General features: G+C 48.0%; 1 pseudogene; it reads right to left on the minus strand.

The window, feature by feature from the left end:
• Window positions 1-443: 443 nt before the first annotated feature.
• LOC114902514 lies at window positions 444-566 on the minus strand (annotated as a pseudogene).
• Window positions 567-19,913: the final 19,347 nt, after the last annotated feature.

A 19,913-nucleotide genomic window follows, 5' to 3' on the forward strand; every position in this document is an offset into this window, starting at 1 on the left:
CGTGCGCCACAGCTACTGAGCCTGCGCTCCAGAGCCCTTGAGCTACAGTCCTGAAGTCTGGCACCTAGAGCCCGTGCTCTGCAACAAGAGAAGCCACCGCAATGAGAAGCCCGCGCACTGCAATGAAGAGTAGCCCCTGCTCACTACAACTAGAGAAAGCCCGCGCACAGCAACAAAAACCCAATGCAGCCAAAAATAAATAAATAAAATTAAAAGAATTCCCTCCTGTAGTCTTTGAGAACCAGTTTCCTCAAGCAATTTACTGTACAACCATGTTTAGGGTCAGGAGATGGATCTGCCTGGTTCTGAATTTTAGACACCCTCTAAACATGCATTAAGTTCAAATCATATTCACTCCTAAGCTATCATACCCTAGAACAGTTAGCATATGCCAATACGTAAGATAAAAAAAGTTTGTTAGGTTTTTCACAGTTTATTAGCAACTCTATCTTGTAGTTCTTCTCCACAGATCTAGTCCTGTGAGAAAGGAAACCACATAGTTACTCTGTGAGGCGTTTCCAACCATTTAAGTCTACAGAAAAAGCCCCATCGATATAGACCTCAACTACACACGCTTTTTCTTTTTTTTTTTTTTTGGCTGCACTGCACAGCTTGCAGGATCTTCGTTCCCTCACCAGGGATTGAACCTGGGCCATGGCAGCGAAAGTACTGAGTCCTAACCACTGGACCGCCCAGGAATTCCCAATCACTTTTTATATTTGCCATTTTGATACATTAAGAATGTTACTTGTTCCTGGGCTTCCCTGGTGGCGCAGTGGTTGAGAGTCCTCCTGCCGATGCAGGGGACATGGGTTCGTGCCCTGGTCTGGGAGGATCCCACATGCCATGGAGCGGCTGGATCCGTGAGCCATGGCCGCTGAGCTTGCGGGTCCGGAGCCTGTGCTCCGCAACGGGAGAGGCCACAACAGTGAGAGGCCCATGTACCGCAAAAAAAAAAAAAAAAAAAAAAAAGGATGTTACTTGTTCCTGGGCTTCCCTGGTGGCGCAGTGGTGAAGAATCCGCCTACAAATGCAGGGGACACGGGTTTGAGCCCTGGTCCGGGAAGATCCCACATGCTGCGGAGCAACTAAGCCTGTGCACCACAACTACTGAGCCTGCGCTCTAGAGCCTGCAAGCCACAACTACTGAGCCCACGTGCCACAATTACTGAAGCCCACGTGCCTAGAGCCCGTGCTCCGCAAAAAGAGAAGGTGCGCGATGAGAAGCCTGTGAACCGCAACAGAGTAGCCCCCGCTCGCCCCAACTAGAGAAAGCCTGTGCACAGCAACAAAGACCCAATGCAGCCATAAATAAATAAATAAATAGATAGATCTAAGGATGTTACTTGTTCCTGTTTTTGACTGTTTTTCTCTTCATATGAATTGTCTAGTCCTATCTTTTGTCCACTATTCCATTCTTTTGTGTACACACATGCATGCAATATATAAGCATGCAATATACACATATACATATATGTAGTACAAATATACATATCAATATATACACATGTATACATATAATACATACACGTATACATATATATACAATATATGCACATACATATCAATATATACATATATGCTTATATACAATACACACATGCAATATGTACACACATATTTGGAATGTTCATTTTGTTACTGCATTTTTAGTGTACAGAGGTTTTTGAAGTCTGTGTAATCAGGTCTATCCAATTTTTCTTTATATTTTTACTTGGCTCTAAGAAAGCCCTTCCTTAAGTCCCTTTTTGGTTATATTATACATTTAACTCTTAAATCCATCCATCTGGGATGTAAAAATCCAAGGTCCCTGCATCGTTCCTGAACTGCATTCCTTACTGGTCCATAGGCTTGTCTTTTCCATTATTGCTGCTCCATCATTCACTTTCATAGATGGTAGGACTGGGACCACATTTTAAGAAGGTCTAAAAAAAATTTTTTTTTTGTGGCCTCTCCCATTGCGGAGCACAGGCTCCGGACGCGCAGGCTCAGCGGCCATGGCTCACGGGCCCAGCCACTCCGCGGCATGTGGGATCTTCCCAGACTGGGGCACTAACCCGTGTCCCCTGCATCGGCAGGCAGACTCTCAACCACTGCGCCACCAGGGAAGCCTGAAATTTTTTTAATCTATTCTTCAGGTGACTCAGGAATCATTTTCTTGGAACTCAGCCTCTTCATGCCCCTGCATATCTCATTGGGATTTGGATTAGAATTGACCAGTTTGTGAAGAATTAACATAGTTCTATATGATATAAGGTCTTCACATCAGAGAATGTGGTAAATGATTGTCCATTTAAGTCTGCATCTAACCATCAGAAAAGGTTTATAGTTTTCTTCATATATGTTCATATATTTATTCTTAAATTCAGTCTAATTTTGTGGGGTTTGTAAATTGGCTCTGTGATAACATATATAGAACAACTCTTGACTGTGGGTACACTTTTGTCTATTTATTTTACACCAAGCAGCTTTACTGATCACTCCAGAAGGCCTCTAACAGTTTATTGGTTTATCCTGTTTTCTAGGTAAAGTCATTACTTGGAAATAAAAAGCTTGCCTCTCCTTTTCATATAGATAGCCTTTTATTTCATTTCTTCTTAAAACCCACATTGCCCAGCACTTTAGAGCAACACTGTGTTGGTGGCAGTGGTCACCTGTGGCAGACTTTGTTTGGGGTGAGGAGCAATACATGTCCACCTCAACGCTTTGGCCTCTAAAACCATCACAGCTGTGGTGGTCACAGTTCTGACCAACAAAGTCTGCTACAGATTTTGGGGAAGTCTGCTTTCCTGATAGGAGATACTGCTCCTTCCTCCTCCTCTCTTCTTCCTGGAACTTGGATGCAATGCCTGGAGGTGTGGTAGCCATTTTGCAACCATGAGATAATTGAGGACAAAGACCCACATAGTGGAATGGAAAATAAAAGGATCCTAGGCCTTGAATGGAATTTGAGCAGCCATTTCAGCCATTGACATTCAACTTCCTGAGTTCTTGTTATGGACTTTAGCTGCTTTTCTCACATTTGTCCTTCCCCACAATTGTATTCCTCACTGATACAGCATCTGGTTGCTTGATGCACAGCAAACCAAAATGCTGAGACGCCCAGGTCTGTAGCCAAACGAGGAGAACTAGCCTCAGATCTGTCTCCTCAAAGGCAAGGAGCTGGGGTACTTATGGGATGAAGAGTAAAGCAGCAGGGCAGTCTGAGTGGTGGGGAAAGGTGATTGGAAAAAGATCTTATGACTGTTGTTTTGTGCAGGTGTAACTAAGCTACAGGCCTCTGCATGTTCAAAAAGTCACTGAGGACTTCCCTGGTGGCACAGTGGTTGGGAATCCACCTGCCAATGCAGGGGACACAGGTTCGATCCCTGGTCCAGGAAGATCCCACATGCCATGGAGCAGCTAAGCCCACTCGCCACAACTGCTGACCCTGTGCTCTAGAGCCTGCGTGCCACAACTGCTGAAGCCTGTGCACCTAGAGCCCATCCTCTGCAACAAGAGAAGCCACCACAATGAGAAGCATGCACAGCACAACGAAGAGTGGCCCCCGCTCGCCGCAACTAGAGAAAGCCTGCATGCAGCAACAAAGACCCAAAGCAGCCAAAAATAAATAAAATAAAATAAATAAATTTAAGAAAAAAGAACTAAAGATTGTACCTCACCAAGTATATAACGTGTTAGCATAGAAGTAAAATGCATTAAAAAAAAACTTTTTTTAAAGAAAGAAAGAAATGTCATAAAAAAAAAAAAGTTGCCGAGCAGACACTCATGCAGGCCCCCTTGGAGGGTGGCTGGTCTTATCCAGTCATAACCATCTCAGCTCAAACTAGACACTGCTGACTCCAAGGTCCTTGAAAACAACTTGGGCAAACACCTTAATGTTTAGGCTCCAGGCCACCTGGAGGGCACACAGTCTTAAAATGGCCTTGATGAGTGATGGCAAGTGGAATAGATTTGACTGATTATACACAGGTTCAGCCCACTGCCCATTTTTGATTGTTTCTCAACCTTGAGGAAGATGGACAATGGCCACTCTGGCCACTTCCTGCTGGTAAGGGGTGTAGACCTAACAGGGGCTTGAGGAATGACACTGTTAAGCACTCATTTGAGAATATTCTCTTGTCTGGTTTCAAGTTAACATTTGATCCCAGTAAACATATCACCCTCAGGCCAACTGTTAAGGCATTCATAGACCCAAAATTGGTCATTAAAACAAGACAGGGGAATTCCCTGGCATCCAGTGGTGAAGACTCAGTGCTTCCACTGCAGTGGGTGTGGGTCTGACCCCTGGTCAGGGAACTAAGATCCTGCATGACCCGCGCTGTGGCCAAAGAAAAAAATAACCACAAAGTGCACCCTAAGGGGGCACACAGAATGCCAGGTATATTGTTAAAATTTAGGCTCTTACTGGGACTTCCTTGGTGGCGCAGTAGTTAAGAATCCACCTGCTGGTGCAGGGGACACAGGTTCAATCCTTGGTCCAGGACGATCCTACATGCTACAGAGCAACTAAGCCCGTGTGCCACCACTGAGCCTGCACTCTAGAGCCTGCAAGCCACAACTACTGAGCCCATGTACCTAGAGCCCACGCTCCGCAACAAGAGAATCCACCACAATGAGAAGCCCGCACACCGCAACGAAGAGTAGTCCCCGCTCGCCACAACTAGAGAAAGCCCGTGTGCAGCAAAGAAGACCCAACACAGCCAAAAATTTAAAAATAATTAATTAATTAATTTTTAAAATTTAGGCTCTTACTTATAGAGATTTTAGGGAATTCCTGGTGATCCAGTGGTTAGGACTCCACGCTTTCACTGCTAAGAGCATGGGTTCAATCTTTGGTGGCTCAACTAAGACCCCACAAGCTGCACAGCATGGCCAAAGAAAAAAATTATACATACACACACACACACACACACACACACATATATATATATACACACGGATATATATCTACACACACACACACACACACACATATATATATACACACACACATATGGGTTTTATCTAGGACACTCAGGCAGGGATCAGTGTCTTACCTTTTTACATGTTGGAGCATCTGGATCTTTATTTGTTTGGCTGAAACACTTAGGAATTAAATATGGAAGGGACTTAAGCTGGGGAAATAAGAACCATTTCTACAATATCCTAATCAAGTATGACCTTGACGGGGGCCACACACACCAGGGCTATTTATTTTTATCTGAGGACACAAGGAGAGAACTGAATTTCAGCTTCGTCAAGGAAAGATGGGACAGGTGATGAGCCTAATCTGATATGTTATCTCTGAAGTCAAGGAAGTTAGGGATGGTTGAAAAATGAGTGACAGTCACAGTCAAGGGGTCAGCATGATCAAATACAGAAAGAAGTTTTGGATGACAAATTCAACAGCTAGAGAGATGACCTGTTTTTGCCAAAGTTTGAGAAATCCGAATCATTAAATTGTCTTTCCAAGCCTGGGAGGTTAGAAACAAAGAAAGCATCACAAGAGAAAAGAACATTCTGGCAACTACCAAGATATTTAAATTGCCTTCTGGAAGAGGTAAAACTGTCACTGTATGCAGATGACATGATACTATATATAGAAAACCCTAAGAACTCCACACAAAAACTACTAGAACTGATAAGTGAATTCAACAAAGTAGCAAGATTTCTTTATACTAACAATGAAATATCAGAAAAGGAATGTAAAAAAAGAAAAATACCTTTTAAAATCGCACCAAAAAAAAAAACAACCTAGGAATAAACCTGACCAAGGAGGTGAAAGACTTATACACTGAGAACTATAAAACATTAATATAGGAAATTAAAGAGGATTCAAAGAAATGGAAAGATACTGCATGCTCTTGGATTGGAATAATTAATATTGTTAAAATGGCAATACTACCCAAAGCAAACTACAGATTTAACACGATCCCTATCAAATTACCCATGATATTTTTCACAAAACTAGAACAAATAATCCAAAAATTTATATGGAACCATAAAAGGCCCAGAATTGCCAAAGCAATCTTAAGGGGGGAAAAAAAAAATGCTGCAGGAGGTATAACCCTCCCAGATGTCAGACAATACTACAAAGTTACAGTAATCAAAAGTGTGGTATTGGTACAAAAACAGACATACAGATCAATGGAACAGAATAGAGAGCCCAGAAATATACCCACACACCTATGGTCAACTAAACTTTGACAAAGGAGGCAAGAATATAAAATGGGAAAAAGTCTCTTCAGAAAGTTGTGCTGGGAAAGTTGGACAGCCACATGTAAATCAACAAAGTTAGAACATTCCCTTACACCATGCACAAAAATAAACTCAAAATGGCTTAAAGACTTAAACATAAGATGTGACACCATCAAAGTCCTAGAAGAGAACATAGGCAAAACATTCTCTGACACGAATCATACCAGTGTTTTCTTAAGTCAGTCTCCCGAGGCAATAGAAATAAAAGCAAAAATAAACAAATGGGACCTAATCAAACTTACAAGCTTTTGCACAGCAAAGGAAACCATAAACAAAATGAAAGATAACCTACAGAATGGTAGAAAATATTTGCAAATGGTGCAACCGACTAGGGCTTAATTTCCAAAATATACAAACAGCTCATGCAGCTCAATAACAAAAAAACAAACAACCCAATAGAAAAATGGGCAGAAGACCTAAATAGACATGTCTCCAGAGAATACATCCAGATGGCCAATAGGCACATGAAAAGATGCTCAACATCGCTAATTATTAGAGAAATGCAAATCAAAACTACACTGAGGTACCACCTCACATCGGTCAGAATAGCCATCATTAAAAAGTCTATAAATAACAAATGCTGGAGAGGGTGTGGAGAAAAGGGAACCTTCCTACACTGTTGGTGGGAATGTAAGTTGGTGCAGCCACTATGGAAAACAGTATGGAGGTGCCTCAAAAAACTAAAAATATATTTACCATATGATCCAGTAATCCCACTCCTGGGCATATATCTGGAGAAAATCATAATTTGAAAAGATACATGCACCCCAATGTTCATTGCAGCACTATTCACAATAGCCAAGACACAGAAACAACCTAAATGTCCATCAACAGATGAATGGATAAAGAGGATGTGGTATATTTATACAATGGAATATGATTCAGCCATAAAAAAGAATGAAATAATGCCATCTGCAGCAACGTGGATGCAACCAGAGATGATCATACTAAGTGAAATCAGAAAGAGAAAGACAAATACCATATGATATCACTTATATGTGGAATCTAAAATATGGCACAAATGAACCAATCTACAAAACAGAAACAGACTCACAGACATAGAGAACAGACTTGTGGTTGCCAAGGGGGAGGCGGTTGGGAGAGGGATAGACTGGGAGCTTGTGATGAGCAGATGCAAACTATTACATATAGGATGGATAAATAACAAGGTCCTACTGTATGGCACAGGGAACTATATCCAAACTCCCGGGATAAACCATAATGGAAAAGAATATAAAAAAGAATATATATATGTGTATAACTGAGTCACTTTGCTGTACAGCAGAAATTAACACAACATTGTAAACCAATGATACTTCAATTTAAAAAAATTGCCTTCTAAAGAGTTTCACTTTACCAAAGTCAGCTCTGCATCAATCCCTACACCTTCATTTCTTGCTCACAGCATTTTAAAAAAAATAAATTTATTTATTTAATTTTTGGCTGCTTGGGTCTTTGTTGCTGCACGGGCTTTCTCTAGTTGTGGTGAGCGGGGGCTACCCTTCATTGCGGTGCACAGGCTTCTCATTGTGGTGGTTTCTCCTGCTGCAGAGCATGGGCTCTAGGCTCACAGGGTTAAGTAGTTATGGCACACAGGCTCAGTAGTTGTGGCTCGCGGGCTCTAGAGCACAGGCTCAGTAGTTGGGGCGCATGGTCTTAGTTGCTCCGCAGCATGTGGGATATTCCCGGACCAGGGCTCGAACCCGTCCCCTGCATTGGCAGGCATATTCTTAACCACTGTGCCACCAGGGAAGCCCTACACAACTTCTTTTTGAGAACCAACTTAAGATGGCTAGGGAGTCATTTGCCAGCCCAGAGATGTCTGTGTCCCTTCAACTTCACCAAGGAAGGGGTCATGAGGACAACCACCCAAGGTCCAGTCCAGGAAGGATGGAGCTGGTCTTCAGGATGGTTATCCTTCCAAGACTTCAGTCTAAAGGGTCATGGTCTCCCCCTTTAAGAACTTCCTAGGGAATTCCCCGGTGGTCCAGTGGTTAGGACTCGGCGCTTTCACTGCTGTGGGCCCGGGTTCCATACCTGGTCAGGGAACTAAGATCCTGCAAGCCACTTGGTGCAGCCAAAAAAATCCAAAAAAACAAAAACAACAAACAAAAAAAAACTTCCTAAAGGGGTTTTGCTACAACATAGAAGTTGGGGATCCAAGTGGGACCTAACCCGGTCATCACCAGGAGCCCCCGTGGTTGTTTCTTGGTGGGAACAGCAACACTGGAGAGAGCTTCCCTCCATCAAGGAGCAGCTTCTGTCCTTGGGAGTTCAAAACTTGAGTGTCTAACAGAGGGCTGACAACTCTGTGCTTTTTTCTTGGACACCTTACCGCCCCCTTCAACCAGGAAATTCCATCAAAACTGTATTCTGGTTTCGGGCGTCCTTTGTTGGACTGGCCATCAGAGTATCATCCACATTCTGGGGGCTCCCTCATTTAGGTGAGGGTCCCTCAAACCTGTGGTCAGGATTTCTCCCAATCTTGAGGGGAGATTGTTAAATCCCGGAGGAAGTGCTGTCCAGCAGTATTTGTGTTTAACTCTTGTATCTTGTATTTGAAAGCAGACAACTCAGGATTCAAAACCCAGGCTATGCAAAAAAACAAAAAATCCTTCAAATCCAATAGGGTAAACCAACAAATCTCTGCACAAAGTAGTGAGCAGTGTTAGGATCTAGAGATAAGTATCTCCTACAATTTGATTCATTGCTCTGAAGTGGTGTACAAACTGATATCCACCTGTGCCTGGTTTCTGGACTGGTAAAGGTGGAGTCTTATAAGGTGACCAGCAGGGGTGTATTAAGTCATATTCCAGGAAGGCAGGGGTTGAATTCCACACTTTGCCGGCTCCTTTCATAGGAAGGGCTTTAAGTTTGGAATTTTTGCTCCGGGACAGAGCCTAACCAGTATAGGCGCAGCCTCCTGCCCACACACACCCCACACCTCCAGACTCACCTCCTGCAGGATATCTTTCCCAGTGGCTGCAGGCTGTTCTCTTTGGGGGCTGAGAGACTGCTCTTGTGATGCTTCAATGTCCATTCGTCCAGGTGTAAAGATAACCCTGGTATTTAGTTTGTAAATCTCGTACAGAAAGGTATGCTCCATCTGAGAGTCTAGCAGCTGGAGAAAAGGATTTTTGAAGGTTTCTCCTGACACCCCAGTTACTAACAGTCTCAGAAGAAAGTTTAGAAAACTGGGTATTTAAAACTGAGTAAGTGGCCCCCGCGTCCATCACAAAGTCAAGTTGATTTCCAACCGTCATGGTCACCGGGGCTCTGTGTGGGACATAGTGATGGACTCAGTGGGATTTAAAGGGTTCCCCAGGGCCCCGTCATTCGTGGTCACCGTCATGCTTAGCTCAGGCAGCTGATGCACCACCTGTTTACCTTCTTCAAGAGTCTGATTTAGGGGCTTCCCTGGTGGCGCAGTGGTTAAGAATCTGCCTGCCAATGCAGAGAACACGGGTTCTATCCCTGGTCGGGGAAGATCCCACATGCCATGGAGCAACTGAGCCCGTGCGCCACAACTACTGAGACAGTGCTCTAGGGCCCATGTGCTGCAAGAACTGAGCCCGCGCGCCTAGAGCCCATGCTCCGCAACAAGAGAAGCCACTGCAATGAGAAGCCCGTGCACCGCAACAAAGAGTAGCCCCCATTGGCCGCAACTAGAGAAAAGCCCCCCGCGCAGCAACGAAGACCCAACACAGCCTAAAAAAAACAAAAAGGCTGATTTAGGGCGGGACTCTCTTTTAGGACGTGTTCCTGCTCTTTGCAATATGCACATTGGCAGGATCCTGCTATCAGGTGTCCCCTTCAAGTGGAAGCTTAGGCCACTTACCTCCTCGGTTTGGTCCGGCTCTTCCCTGGGTTCAGTCAGCTGCCAGCAGAGTGGCCCGATTCATTCTTCGTTGTTCCCTTTTCTCCTGAACCTAGTCTCTGCCATTAAGAGCTTTGAAGGCAACTTAACAAGTTGAAAGGTACGTGTTCCTAAAGTCCCCCGACTTTTCGAAGTTTCTTCTGTATGTCAGGGGCCGCTCTGGCCAATGAGAATCACACCTTTGAATTCTTTGGGGCCTCAGGGTCTGCATCTGTATTGCCTGGAGGCTTTACAGACACCGCCTAGAAATTCTGAAGCCTCCTCATTTGATTTCTGTCTTACCTCCTCTGCTTTAGTAAGGCTTCCTTGTCTTGGCCCCTTCTTCACAATCCTGCAAGAATGCGATCTCCATAATGTTTGAGTTTCACCCATCCCCAGCACTCATATCCCAATTAGGATCTGCTGTTGGCAAAGCCACGCTCGCCGCAGGCTGCACGGGGCACCAGGGGTTCCTTCGTGAAGCTGATCTGCCTCCTCCCAGGCTCCACCCAGCATCTCTCGAAGGTTTTTTGAGGTGAGGAGGGTAGTTAATGAATTTCAAGCATCTGCCCAGGTCGGGTTGCAGGTTGCAAGGATCGATGAAAGATTTTCTGTTCTCTTTGGTCATCTCTCTAAGTTGGCATATTGTTCTTCCAATTAAATAAATAAGTAGTTGGACTTCCCTGGCAGTCCAGTGGTTAAGACTCCAGGCTTCCAAAGCAGAGGGTGCAAGTTCCATCCTGATCGGGGAACTAAGATCCCACATGCTGCGTGGCACAGCTGAAAAAATAAAATTAATTAATTAAAAAAAAAAAAGCTGAAGTTGAAGGAGGTGCGTGGACCCGGATCCCTCCCATCCCATCGCTGTCCACTCTCGGCTTTCACACCCGCAGCGGGGACTCCCCTTAACCAATGCCCGGCCTGAGTTTAGGCAGCTCCCTGGCCAAGTCGAGTGCCCTGGAGGGTAGGAGATGGGGAGACCGAGACCATTCCTATTTCTCAATCCCCAGACCCGAAGGGTAGGAGGGGGGAGCCTGAGGCTCAGGCGGTGGTAGGTAAAGAGCAGCAGCAAGTCATCCTCCTCATCAGAATCAAGCAAGAGGGGTTCCTTGGCCTCCTTTCCCGCTGAGTCACAACTTGACATCTTGGCACAGGCTTATTCTGTTTTTGTTTTTTTTTTGGCGGTACGTGGGCCTCTCACTGTTGTGGCCTCTCCCATTGCGGAGCACAGGCTCCGGACGCGCAGGCTCAGCGGCCATGGCTCACGGGCCCAGCCGCTCCGCGGCATGTGGGATCTTCCCGGACCGGGGCACGAACCCGTGTCCCCTGCATCGGCAGGCGGACTCTCAACCACTGCGCCACCAGGGAAGCCCGGCACAGGCTTATTCTGATACAGTAACATCAAAGACTGTACAGAAGCGATTTCATCCCATTTTTCTTCCCGTTTACAAAATAAATCAAGTCGCAAATTTGTATTGTAACTTAAGGATCCATTTTCAGACCATTTTGCTCCGGAGTCTAAAGGAAATGGTGGCCACACAGTGTTACCATCTTTTTCTTATGGATTTACACCTGAAAAATCACCCAGTTTTGGAGAATGCAGCCTGAGGGCTGCAAGGGGGAATTGAATTAACACTTCCCATTTTGAAGGGGATTGTTTCCAGGTGGTCACAGCAGCAAAATCTCCCTATCGGTCCTTATTCAGTCCCCAGTAGCCAACTCTTAACAATTAAGACAATCATAGACAAAACAAACCAGAACAAACAAGACCAAAACGCAGAGCCCCAGCCTCTAACCCTGGCCTGCAGTACCTCAGCAGCTGCAAACCTTGTGTCCTCTGTCAGCATCCCGCCAAGCGGGCCTCCAACCTGGGTGGATTGCCAGGCAATCTAGGCACATGTGTGATTCTGTAATGAGGTTACTCACCCAAAAGTGTCTTCCAAACCCAAACCCCCAAACTCACTTTGCTGCAAAACAGAACTAAGAGAGGAAGTTTTCAGCACCTCTCCAGGGAAATCCGAGGACGGTCCTGGAACAGACAGACCAGGCCGCTGCCCAGACCCGGCCACAGCCTCTCAGTACCAGCCTTGGACGAGCCACAGGCAAAAAGTCGTCCGGACTTACCTCCTGACTGGCCGCTAAGTTAGTTCCCTGACCAGGCTTGTCTTGCCCGACATGCAGCAAGGAAAATGCTGAGCCGCCAAGGTTTGCAGCTCCATGAAGAGCACTAGCTGCAGAGCTGCCTCCCCGAATGCCAGGGGCTGGGGCACTTGTGGGTTGAAGGAGCAGGGCAGTCCGAGGCTTGGGGAAAGGCGATGCGGGAAAGGTCAGGCGCAGGCGCAGTGGAGGGTGGGTGGTCCCATCCAGGCTTAACCATATCAGCTCAAACTAGATGCAGCTGACTCCAGGCTCCTGGAAAACAACTTGGGCAAACACCTTATTTAGGCTCCGTGCCACCTGGAGGACATGTATGTCTTAAACCCACCTTGACCAGGGACGGCAGGTGGAACGAACTTGGCTGATTATCCATGGGCTCAGGTCTCCATCCTGACTTAAGGGGGAACAGAGCTAGTATTTTACTGTCGGGCGAAATGCCGACTCTTGGCCACAACGGATTTTTTTCCTGTTAATGAACTATCTTTGTAGGCCTAGTTTGCTAGGTCTTTGAAAAATCAGGGCTGGATGCAGAATTAAGCCACACCTCAGCATGTCCCAGAAATGACTGTATGGGTTTCTTTCCTGTGGCGGAGATACAGCTGGATTATGAGGAGGTTTTCTATCATCCCATCATCTTTGTAACACTGGGATGAACCCCATTCGTCAACAGTGTGTTAACGTTTAGGATGGGTGGACTTGGGGTGCAGCCAGCAGGACTGCCCAGCAGTGAGCCTGAGACGTCACTCTGGTTTTCCCTGGAAATAACCACCCGTGATGGGGGCTTTGTCCTGCTCCAAAGCGGGAAGGGGCCCAACCTCAGTAGCTCGAAGTGGCTGTGTTCCTCCTGCGGGACTGGTCTCCTGCAAGCTCAAAAAAAAAAAGAAGAAGAAATGAAGACTGAAGTGGGGATGGGGGCTGGGACGGAACCCACAAGGACCCCCTAATATACGCACCAGATGCTACTGATCTCTAGGTGATGGGTTAGGACTGACTGTTCATGTTCTGAATTATTAAAACAACAGACACATTACTTTTGATATCAGTACAAAAAGCAATTTCCACTGTGAACGAGAAACTACAGGGTCCATAGTTCTTCCCGCGATACTGCTCTGGGGTGACACTGTTCTTTCCTATCCAATGTCATGATGACAGACATAGGAGGGGGTGGGGGGCACCAGCCAGGCCACCTCCACGGGCTCCTGGACATTTCGCCTGCAGGCAGGTTGTGGCAGAGCCTAAAGAGGACGGGAGGGCAGCAGGCCCACCCCAGCAGTGGAGGACACCTTCCTGAGTCCAGCAGTCACGGCGTCTGGGTGCTAGTCAGGGTCAGGGTCAGGGTCATGGTCAGGGCAAGGCTCCGAGAGACCCAAGTTAGGGTTGGGGTTCAGGATGGGCTGGGAGTGGGGAATTGGGGCCAGGGTTCAGGTGATTAGGGGTGAGCAGCGGCCACCAGGTGTGTGCAGAGCCGGCAGGGGGACCCAGCCAATCCCCAAGTCCTGCGGCCCCCCTTGTTACTAGACTGAGGCCCGCAGATATGTAGCCCCATCTCACGTCTCCCAGAGGTTAAAGCAAATTCGGGGCCAGGATCATTTGGTCACAAAGGCCAACTAGTGCCCTTTTCAAAGGAAAAAAGCACTCAGGACAACGTCCAGGAGAGACCAGGCACTGGCTCCCAGGCGTCCCCCTCCCCCACGGAGCCCCACTTAATTTTCAGCAACTACGTGTGGCTGGGAGCAAAGGGCTGCCCACCAGGGAAGCCCCCCAGCCTCAGTTTTTACTAGGGGTCAGTTACATGGGCTGCAACACCCATGCCACTGACCTCCGTCTCTCAGACTCCAGGTCCCAAACCCACACCCCAGAGCAAAACACGTGTTCACAATAAATCACATTCTTAGGATAAACGTGTCTAACTGGTCCATGGCCCAAGGCCTCAGGCTCGTACTGACAGTATTGCCTGGAGCTTCCTGGAGGAGGGGGCCCGCAGCATGAGTACCTCCTATGGGATATAGGACACACTGAAGGACCTACAGAGGATACAGGGTACCTCTGAGTTATATTGTGAGAGTGCACACACACGCACGTACACACACACCCCTCTGCAAGGGAGAAAGAGAATCTGGAACACAGGCCTGAGATTTGGTTCGATCAGAATTTCAAAATTTAATACACAGTTAAGGATTTGGACCACGAAAAAGGCACTAAGTAGCTTTTGCCCCTGCTTATACTGGCTCTGGATTCACTTTAATTGGCCAGCATATCTCAGTGCCCTCAAACTGGGCCCCCAAAAGAATAATCTATTCCACGAGGTGCACCAGCCTCTCAGCAATGGCCACGCCCCATCCACCCTCACAGCATCGCATTCCTGGGCACGACCTCCGCCCTCCCCTCGCTCCGCCATCTGTGGCTTGGACAGTGGCCTGCTCTCACTCAGTGGCTACTTTAGGGGAGGGAGGCCAATTATTAAACAACCTGGCAGGGTTCAAGGGCTTTACACTGCGCTGAGTGCTCGTGGGGTGGGGGTGGGGGGGTCCAGTCAACCTTTATTTATGAAAACATGCATCCAGCCAGGTTTGGCCCCCAGGCTGTAGGTTGCCAATTCCCCCTCTGGATCGTGGTACAGAGTTGAGGTAGAGAAGGAAAAGTATGGCAGATGAAGTGGAATGGGGACCAGCCTCAAGGATGCCTGGGAAGAAGGGCTCTCGGCACACACATGTCATCATTTCTCAGAGGAGCACCTACAGATTCTGAGGCTGCACAGCATCCTTTGCCGAGGAACCGCTACTCTTATCGAGGCCCTAGGTGACCTGGAATTATTGAGGAGCATCCCAAGACCTGGTCCTCTCATCCCAAAGCACCAAACCCTCCCACCAAGGAAAGCCCCCAGTTCAGAATGTCCATGGCTGCCCCCACCTGGTCTCGGCACATTGTGACCTGGGCTTCCCCAGGGGTCAGAGCTCAGAAGGAAAAATGCACCTTACTCTTCCAGGGTCTGGCTCCTGCTCCTCTGGGGCCGCCCATTATCAAGATAGAAGCCTTAATTGGAATAAAATTAAAACTTTGCAGGACTTCCCTGGTGGCGCAGTGGTTAAGACTCCCCACTCCCAATGCAGGGGGCCCCGGTTCGATCCCTGGGCTGGGAACTAGGTCTCACATGCATGTCACAACTAAGACCCGGTGCAACCGGGTCACGTGCCACAACTGAGGAGCCCACGTGCCGCAACTAAGACCCAGTGCAACCAAATAAATAAATATTAAAACAAAAGCAGGGACTTCCCTTATGGTGCAGTGGTTAAGAATCCACCTGCCAATGCAGAGGACACAGGTTTGAGCCCTGGTCAGGGAAGATCCCACATGCCATGGAACAACTAAGCCCGTGAGCCACAACTACTGAGCCCATGTGCCACAACTACTGAAGCCTGCACACCTAGAGCCTGTGCTCTGCAACAAGAGAAGCCACTGCAATGAGAAGTTCACGCACTGCAACGAAGAGTAGCCCCCACTCACCACAACTAGAGAAAGCCCGTGTGCAGCAATGAAGACCCAATGCAGCCAAAAATAAATAAATAAACTTTTAAAAAAGGAAAAACAAAAAACTTTGTCCCTTACTTCTGACCTTGCCAAATCAGACCCTGAAGACTTGCTGAGCCATTAAAATTGTTAATATGGCCCAAAATACGTTAAAACTGGGACTTGAACGAGGAAACCCATTACACAAGATGCATTAAGGGAAGGGGTGATTATCCCCCTCTTTCTCTAGCTATCAGTCCAAACTGGCCTGGTTTTCAACCCAGAAAGGACAAATGGCACCTCATGGTGAACTGCTGTGACCTTAACCAGTGGTCAGTTAAGGCCTGTCCCAGCACAGCTGAAGTGGCACCGGCAGGCAGTGCTCCAATGGTCAGAATTCTGTTGTTACCATTTGGCTAATATATTCTATACAGTCCTTATTCCAGCAACCTCCAGCCTCTACTCACAGTCACGTTTGTTTAATATATATATATATACTAATTGTGATAAAATACAAGTAACATAATCTTAACTGGGTTGTCTTTCTCTCTCTCTCTTTTTTTTTTTTTTTTGGCCACGTGGCTTAGTTCCCCGACCAAGGATCAAACCGGGCCCGCTGCAGTGGAAGTGTGGGGCCCTAACCACTGGACCACTAGGGAAGTCCCAATTTTAGCTGTTTTTTTTCTCTTATTTTTAATTTAAAAAAATTTTTTTAATTTTATTTATTTGGTTGCACCGGGTGTTCGTTGCAGCAGTCGGACTCCTTAGTTGCGATCCTCGGCCTCCTTAGTTGTGGCATGTGAACTCTTAGCTGGTTGGCATGCATGGGGGATCCAGTTCCCCCACCAAGGATCGAACCTGGGCCCCCTGCATTGGGAACCCGGAGTCTTAACCACTGCGCCACTAGGGAAGCCCCTTAACTTTTTTTTTTTAAGTGTCCAATAATTCCGCACTTGACTGTCCCTGTGCCTGCGGAACGTGGAGGGCAGAGCCAGTGGATGCTTGGGCACAGAGCAGGGAGCGCTGGGCTGTGGTCCCAGCTGAGGTCCGGGCCTGTGCCCGTGGATCAGGTCACCGCGATGTCTAGCGTGACATAACACCCACGTCACGCGATGCTATCACCGGCCTCTGGCTCCTCCCCTGGCCCTGTCTGCTTTACCGGACTATCTGGGCCTGGGACCCGCATCCCTGGGCTGCCCCGGGGACCGGAGACGGCAGGTGCTGCGAGGCCTCCCGCTAGATGGCGCCACCATCCCGCTCCGCCTCGCGGGAGCCCTTCCCCGAGTGGACGGCAGTCCGCGGGAGCTCCACCGCTCGGAAAGTAGCACAGCTACTCTGAAAGCCCCCTGCCCGGCCCCTCCCACCAACACACTGCCTCTGGAAATGCATGTCAGACCGTTAGGAAAAAGAAACTGGAAGCAGCGGAGACCTCCTGCAGGAGGTGAATGATGAATAAACTGTACATCCAGAGCACGGAAAAGCATTCGACGCAGAAAAAAATGGCCGTCAAGCCGTGAGCGCACGTGGAGGAAACTATTTTCTTTTATAAACTTATTTATTTACGGCTGCGTTGGGTCTTCGTTGCTGCACGTGGGCTTTCTCTAGTTGCAGAGAGCCGGGGCTGCTCTTCGTTGGGGGGCACGGGCTTCTCATTGCGGTGGCTTCTCTTGTTGCAGCGCACGGGCTCTAGGTGCGTGGGCTTCAGTAGTTGTGGCTCGTGGGCTCTAGAGCGTAGGCTCAGTAGTTGTGGCGCATGGGCTTAGTTGCTCTGCGGCATGTGGGATCTTCCCGGACCAGAGATGGAACCCATGTACCCTGCATTGGCAGGCAGATTCTTAACCACTGTGCCACCAGGGAAGCCCACATGGAGGAAACTTAATGTACATCTAAGTGAAGGAAGCCAGTCTGAAATGGCTGCATGCTGTGTGATTCTAACTCTATGACATTCTGGAAAAGGCAAAACTATGGAGATAATAAACTGATCAGTGGTTCCCAGGGCCTGGGGGAGAGGGCGGGATGAACAGGTGGAGAACAGAGGGTTTTTAGGGCAGTGAAACTGCTCTGTATGATATTATAATGGTGGACACGTGTCATTGTACATTTTTCCAAACCCATAGGATGTACATCACCAGGAGTGACCCCTGATGTGAACCATGGGCTGTGGATGATGCTGAGGTGTCAGTGTAGGTCCATCGATTGTAACAAATGTCCCACTTGGGGGGGATGTTGATAGTGGGGGGACTGGGAGGCAGGGGGTATATGGGAACTCTGTACTTTTTTCTTAATTTTGCTGTGAACCTAAAACTTCTCTAAAAAATAAAGACTATTTTTTTTAAAAAGTAAATCAAGGGCTTCCCTGGTGTCGCAGCGGTTAAGAATCTGCCTGCCAATGCAGGGGACACGGGTTCAAGCCCTGGTCAGGGAAGTTCTCACATGCCGCAGAGCAACTAAGCCCGTGGGCTGCAACCACTGAAGCCTGCATGCCTAGAGCCCGTGCTCCACAACAAGAGAAGCCACCGCAGTGAGAAGCCCATGCACCCCAACGAAGAGCAGCCCCCACTCACCGCAACCAGAGAAAAGCCCGTGCAGAGCAACGAAGACCCAAAGCAGCCAAAATTAAAATAAATAAATAAATTTTTAAAAAGTAAATCAAGGTGGGAAGGAAAAACTCTGAAAAACTGGTTAAGAAAATATGAAGTCTGTTATGGTTTAGTGAAAATCCCATTTACCTGCCTAGGTGCACGAGTGGTCTGGACCCCATCCGATATCTCCTCCACCCAGACTCCCTCTCATGCTCCCGTTTGCCCTCCTCCTTGTCCTCTGCAGACACCCTCACCTGTCTTTGGACTCTCACTCTCTGCTCCCAGACCTTTGCTCTCCTAACCCCACCCCCTTCACCACTGCCCTCTTGTGCGGGGCACCACCAAGCGTCTGGGTGAGCATCCCCAGAGGTACCAACTGCTGGGTGTGTCACAGGAGCCCCTGTTCCTGTCACAGCCTCTCCGGTGGCCTTAAGGAACCCTTCGTGTCCACATGGCTCTTTCATCTATCACCACCTCAAACCATCTTCCCAGCGGGTACTAACTCTTAATTGATTTAAGCTCAAAACAGACAAATAGGCGAACAGAAAAGACTAACAGACACAAGACCAAATGGTCAGACTATGAACCCAAAAGAATCCAGTACCAGAAATCAACAAACCCTCAAAAAGGATCAAACTCAAATTCTTACCGTGCTCCCAACAGACAAGAGCCTAGAGCACAGGACCTTGGGGCTGCTGGGGGCCAGGGCACATCAGGAGGGCGCTACCTGGAGCAGGTGCCCAGGACCTGAAGACAAGGGTCGGGGTGGCAGAACCATGGGGGGAGATGATCAGGGGATGATTTTATTCCGGCTACAGCAACAGGAGGAAGGTTCACTAACAAGGAACATCACAAGGAGAGGCAGTGGCTGGGGTTTTCTAGAGGCGGGATCAAGGAAGTCGCGAGGAAGAATGAGGGGGTCTGGCACGTGAGAGGGCAACACGGCCTTTCAGGGTTAGCCTGTTCTGGGCTTGCAGCAGGGTGCAATCTCGGGCATGGGGCTCAGATAAATTCAGTATCGTCGTCCTGTCTCGGTTCTCCTGCGTGTGTGGTGGACTGAGTGAGTGCTCTTGGTGCTGCTATGGGTCTGGCTGTGTGTGTGTGTCCGCGTGCGTGTGTTGCAGGGTCTGTGTCTATCCCGACGCTTCTGTAAGTTAGAGAGTGTGTTTTGCGTTGCAGGGTTATGTCCGTCTCGGTGCCCCGAGCTTGGTGGTGTCGTGTGTGCTGCTGAGTGGTTTTTTTTTTTTTTTTGCGGTGCAGCCTGTGGGATCTTAGTTCCCCAACCAGGGATCAAACCCATGCCCCCTGCAGTGGGAGCTCGGAGTCTTAACCACTGGACCGCCGGGGACGTCCCTGCTGAGTCTTCTCTGTCTGTGTGTGTCTCGCACGGTGAGTGTGCTTCCCTGTACACGCATGTTTGCTTCAGTGTGTGCGTCTCTCCTGGTGTTTCACTGGTACTTCTGGTCCGTGTGTGCAGTGTGGCAGGGCTTCTGTCTCAGCGTTTCTGTGTGTTTGTGTTGGCGGGACTGTCCATTTCCGTCCAGGGGGGTGAGTGTACTGGTGGTGAGTAT

This window comes from Monodon monoceros, unplaced genomic scaffold (assembly GCF_005190385.1).
Source record: "Monodon monoceros isolate NGI ecotype Baffin Bay Population unplaced genomic scaffold, NGI_Narwhal_1 Super_Scaffold_1, whole genome shotgun sequence".
Taxonomy (NCBI): Eukaryota; Metazoa; Chordata; class Mammalia; order Artiodactyla; family Monodontidae; genus Monodon; species Monodon monoceros.